Source organism: Bos javanicus, chromosome 6 (assembly GCF_032452875.1).
Source record: "Bos javanicus breed banteng chromosome 6, ARS-OSU_banteng_1.0, whole genome shotgun sequence".
NCBI classification, from domain to species: Eukaryota; Metazoa; Chordata; class Mammalia; order Artiodactyla; family Bovidae; genus Bos; species Bos javanicus.
In genome coordinates, this window is record NC_083873.1 from 78,343,518 (window position 1) to 78,349,572 (window position 6,055).

Here is a 6,055-nt window from a genome sequence, read left to right on the forward strand (position 1 = left end):
TGTGTGTGTAAGAGGAGGTACTCCCAGGGTCTTTCTGCTCTGCCATGTTGAGAGCTCTACCTCAATGCATTTTTGTAAGTTAATAAAGCTTGTAAGTCACAAAAATGATTATAATATGGGATAGATTTAATGGAGATAATATTATATGACTTTAATAGTGGAACTCAGCTGATCTGGTGAAGGCAGGCGTGGTGGTAATGATGATAATGGTGGAAATTGGGAACAGCTTAGATTTTTACAAGGATATTAAAGTAATACTTCAAGTTCAGGAGATGTTTCAAGCAGAGAGAGCAGTTTATATGGAGGTGTTGAGAAAGGAAAAATTGTTCAAGGAACTTAAAGAAGATCAGAGTGACAAAGTATGGAGAAAACAGAGAATGGAATGGAATGGGACTTTAGAAACAGGCAAGAGCTAGCTCTCAAATGGCTTTTTAAGTCATGTTACTGGTTCTCATTAGTAACTGGTTTTAAGTAGTGATTGCCATGATTATATCTAGGCTTGAAAAGGAATCACCATATTTCTCTTTTAAAAATACTTGATAATTCCTTTTAGTCTATCTACAGTAATTTTTCATACTACCTTCTGTATATCCCTACTGGTTAAGAAGAGTTTTGTTATGATTTCCTGCTGGCAGTCTATTTACTGTAAGAATGCAGCTTTTCAAAATTTCTTTGAACATACATTTTCAAGGGGAGGAGAGTGTTAGATGCTTTACTTCCTTTGGATATCTCCCTTGTACCACTTGTTGCTTTTTGTGTCAAAGTTAACAGTTTTCCAGTTTTCCCAAACAGGCCACAAAGAGGTCAGAAAAGGTGCTTCAGTCATGTTTGTAAACTGAATTACCAGGAACATAGTAGGTGTTAAGTGCATTTATATTAAACGGATATATTTAGTTCAATTAAAAATGTTAAAGACTATTTTCTTACACTTAATGCAGTGAACTATAACATTTCACACAGAAAAATGGAATTTTACCAAGAAGAATTGAGGCATTTGTTCTGTTTTTTATTGCCATAGTAACAATGTACTTCCCAGTGTGTCCTCATAATATTCACCAATTTTCCACCTTTCTGTTTTTAAAAATAGGAAGAAAACACACTGTCCATCTGGAAAGAAAAGAAAATAATGATGACAAAATTAAATATAATTTGAAATAACATATGCAATCATTTTTACTGGGTGCCACCATATTCAAAATAGTAAAAGAATTATTTTATGGTATAATATCAGTCTGAAAACTCATGGGAAAACATGACATCCCACATATATTTACCATTCAACATGATGAGTTTGAGGTTTTATGATTATATTTCTGTAAGAAACCATGGTAACTTAGATAATGGCCTTTTCTAACAATCTCACAAACCTCAGGTTATCTGTAGATGGTGAGAATCTTTTATAATATCCTGCCTCACTAATTGTGCTAGACCAATACAGCTGTTGTTTTCTTCAGGACACTTCAACCAAAAAATTATGTTAATTAATATTAACATGTTTTTTGTATCTAATGTGTTATGTGTCTGATTTGAAAATCTACTCATTTTAATAACATGCATAACAGCAGGAGCAAGTAAATTTAGGATATGTAAGAGATTTATCTGGCACTATATTTAGCAAAGAGAAAAAAATACAAGTGTCCCTTGGAGTAGTAAAGAATAGGAATGAATGTTTGTTAATTGTATATGTATGTGTATATATATATATATATGCGTTCATACATGTATAGATGTCTGTACATAAGCATATAGATTAGGTTATTTTGTATATATATGCTTAGAATGACAAACATACAAATTAATTGCATAAGCATAAGGAATTAAGCATAACCCATATAAACAATTATCCACTCTGCCCATAGGACAGATATTTTCCCAGTTCAATGAAGGCAAAAAAAAGTAATTATTATGTGTTCGCTTATATATTATAATAAAAAGTAACTTCTCTCAATAACTGTCTCAGATTCATTGACTAACCAAATTCAAAGCAAGGTACAAGTATATAGCAGAAAGCCCAACAATTGTGGAACCAGGCATAGTGCATTTGACCTTGTGCAAGTCTCCTAACTGTTCCTATATAAAGTATGGATAATGATGATATGTGCTACCCTGTAGCATTAGTTGTTATGAGGATAAATTGGAAAAGTGTTTATATGGTAATCAGAGGATGCTATTCCTCTCAAAATTAAGATTAAGGGACAAAAGGATTGAGTTATTTGAGAATAAATCATAATCTCCAGTATCTCTGTGGTTTTGATTTGATATCATTTTAAAAGTAAACGGAAAAGGAAGTTGTATGCCTGGTCCATGTCAGGTCTGAGATATGAACTCAGTTCTTTTAATTGCAATGAACAGTGGTCTTTTCAAAATACCATAGCTGACTGAAAATTATATTTGGGAAGGTATCCCTCCCATGAACAACTTAAGGTACATTAAATTAGCTTCTATCAGCAAATATATATTCCAAGGTAAATAGACATAGAAAGAGTATGATGGGAAGTTGTATCAGGAAAATTCTACATTACAAGGACAAAGTCTGGAGGGCAAATATGAATAGGAGTATCAATTATTGGGTTCAATCCCAGGGTCGGGAAGATCCCCTGGAAATGAAAATGGCAACCCACTCCAGTATTCCTGCCGGAATAATCCCATGGACAGAGGAGCCTAGTGGGCTACAATTGATGGGGTCGCAAAGATTTGGACACAACTGAGTGACTGAACACACACACATTCCAAGAACTATACTTGTTTCATTAATGTTGCTGTTCAGTCACTAAGCACTTATGTATCTTAATATTATATTGCATATAATTAATAAAATTATTTATATCATTAATAAATATTGTCTATAGTAATAAAATTAGTGAGAGTGTATATACATATACTTATATGTATATATCTGTTTGCTGATTGAATTTTGATAAATATTCAGTTAAATCTTCCTAGTGTGTTGTTCTTTATTGATCAGAAGACTAGATATATGCCAAACTTTTGCATCACCCTGAAACCATTAAATATGTTTTTCCCTATCCTTGAAGATCCCTTAGAATAAGCAAAGGAATATATAAAATAATATGTCAATAGTAACATAAGAAAGCACGATATTCAGCTAATATTACTAGCACTAAATAACTGTTCTGTCTGTACCTTTAAATTCCCTGTGTATTAACAGTAAGGTAATCGTTTGTGAAGGAAATGCACAGATGCGTGCACGGGCAGACACACACACACACACACACACACACACAGAGGTAATGATTGACATTCTTACCATCATTTTCAAAAAGATTTTGAGCAGGACATTAGCCTAAAGATAATAAAAAAAGAACACATTCCAAACCCATTAGGGAGAGAAATTACCTATGGAGCTGGAGTTGATCTGATATATCCAGCAAAATTGGGTATAGCAACTTGAATAATGATCCGGAAGACCGACAGGGTGATTGATAGACTTCTATAAACCCAGGGGCCTCGTATACGATTCCTTTGCTCTCTGTCTGGAGTTGCAGCAACTGGCATGGTTCCTTTAATCCACAGCTGAAGTGTATCAGAATATATGATGAATTAACGTGGATTTTTCTTCCTTTTCTCACTGGCAGTTTTATAAAAATAGGAAAAACATACTCTTAGACATACACATTAAACAATTTTGTTGTATTTAATAATTATCCATTTCCTCTGTGACTTGTTTACTTATTGTCTATGACTCCTTCTCAGCTTAGTGAGTTTTATTTTGTTCTGCGAAATGAGCAGACACTCAAATAGTTGTTCATAGCATCTATTACCTATTCTTTACCCTTCTCTTTATCATTCCTGATTTAAGATTAAATAGTCCTTTTCTATTACTAACATCTATTACTAACAGTATTCAAGTACTAACAACTTGGTTATTCAGAAGTCATGTGTGGATTGGGTAGGTGCTCACCTAGTGACTCTGCTGCTCTGTGACTTAACAACAGTTGGATGACTTGGATCAACCTTGGTCAAGCTACCCTTGCTGCAGCTTCTTACTTGTGAAATAATAATAACAAAACCTCACAGGATTGAAATGAAGATAATGCTGCAAGCAAATCCCCTAGAACACTGTAAGTACCCAGAAGGGCTAATTCCTTCGGTGTCCATTTTTTCATGAGTATAGCTATTTTCATGACTATGTTTTTATATTATTTTACTTCTTTCTAACAATGAGTGGAAAAGAAAGCTTACATTTATACCCTATTTACACATGAAAAAACAGATATTTGTCCAAGTTCACTCAGCTAGAAAGACCTAGAAACAGTAATCTTTAGAGCATAATCTTATTAATCTAGCATTTATAATGTATAGAATTTTAGATTAATAAAAAGGGATAGATGATTTTGGTACTGACTGCAATGGCCAAGCACTTAATTTCCATTTTTAAAAATATAACCCCCTCCCTTGCACAGTCTTAAAAAGTACATATTTAAGACTAAATTTAGACTCATTAAAGCTAATTAACTAGACACTGTTCACCTAGCCAATATGTAGTAAATTTCACATTAAAATCCAGAAAATAATAATCTTAAAATCTATACTCTCTTCAATTGTGCTGACTTTCAGGCTTGGAGAAACCTTTGGGAAAATTTGTCAGCCTTCTCTTTTTAGAAGAAGTTTGGTTTAAGAAGAAACTTATACAAGGCAAAGCCAAAAATTGTCTTCTCAAACTTGGTCTCATATATGTTCATTAGATTTTTTAAATCTTTGTTTGACTTATTGCTTTATTTTAAACACATTTTCATATTTCAAATATTGTCCTCTGTCTCTCAGTTTTCTATTATTTTTGAGTCTGCATGTTCTTAGGTCATACTTTATATCAAGAAGAGACCATAGGGTTTTAGCCTTCAGCTGATTTCTAGTGTGGTATTTGGTAACATGTTACTCAGCATTTTCATCTCTTTATATGGATCTATATTGTGAAGAATGCAAGTGAATAGTTTTAAAGTATCTGGCAAATATTAGGTGACAAAATGATCATAACTGCTCATATCTAGCCTTGAGAGAACCACTTATACTTACTTCAAGTATAGTATACAAAAAAAAAATGATTATCTTAAAGATGTATGTATATAATTTATCCTTTTTCTTAATCGGAGAGTCTATGTCAGAGAGTCTATATTTTTAGTTGCCCTTGTAAAAGTACCCCAATTCTTTCCTTCTGGTCTTTTTTTTTTTTTTAATTTCCAAAAATTCTCCACTTTTTCCTATCATCTACTCTTTAGCCTGATTGCCTTAGGAATCCTCTAGTTCTTCAAATAATAGCCAAGAAGTCTTAAATATGGCCTTCTTCCCAGATACATGAAATATAGTTGTCATAATTACTCACTTTTGACAAGATGACATATTTTGCCATCATAATAGAACTGAGAATTCTTAGTTCTGTCTAATGTCCATTGTTTATATCAGGCCTGAAATGGATGAAACTGAACACATTAACAAGCTTATAATTGATTTTAGGATCAATGTCTTCCTTGATAATCTCTCTTTCTTTATGATAGTGCCTTGTAAAAATATACCCAGCCATGAGTAGAAAGCAAGTTTTGTCTGAATAGTCTGTCATTGAGGTCAGAAGCTATCAGCATTGCTTTGTATATGTAGCAACTCAAGATTTACACACCATCCCTACTGTAAAGGCAACTCTTGCAGCATTTTTATTCCCTTCTCCCTTTCACTCTCCTGCTGTATAATTGATCCTTCCATAAACTCTACTAGATAAAGTGTCTCACTCAATATGGCTTTTAAAACTAATGATAAAATATAAACCAACATGCTGAGGACTCATTTAATACTGTCTTTTCCTCTGCCTTCTATAATGTTAATACAATAACTATTTCAGTAGCACATGCTCCAATCCCCACCCCACCCCACACAGAGTGAGGGTAAGAATTAAGACTAAGTATTGTTCCTCTAGTATGAGTCTTGCTCAGGATATGAGTTCAGTACATGCTGACTTCAGACAGGAAGTTTAGGTATTATTGTTCCTGTTTTACAAGTAAGGAGAAGTTTGATGTCAGTTTGAGCCAGTTTATTGGTACTAACA

At 33.3% G+C, this 6,055-nt stretch overlaps 1 long non-coding RNA gene across 1 annotated transcript; it reads right to left on the minus strand.

The window, feature by feature from the left end:
* Positions 1-985: 985 nt before the first annotated feature.
* On the minus strand, positions 986-5,348 carry LOC133250106 (uncharacterized). The gene is made up of 3 exons (XR_009737232.1): positions 5,214-5,348; positions 3,358-3,589; positions 986-1,107 (listed from the first exon to the last, which is right to left on the minus strand). It is a non-coding gene; the product is annotated as an uncharacterized LOC133250106 (long non-coding RNA).
* Positions 5,349-6,055: the final 707 nt, after the last annotated feature.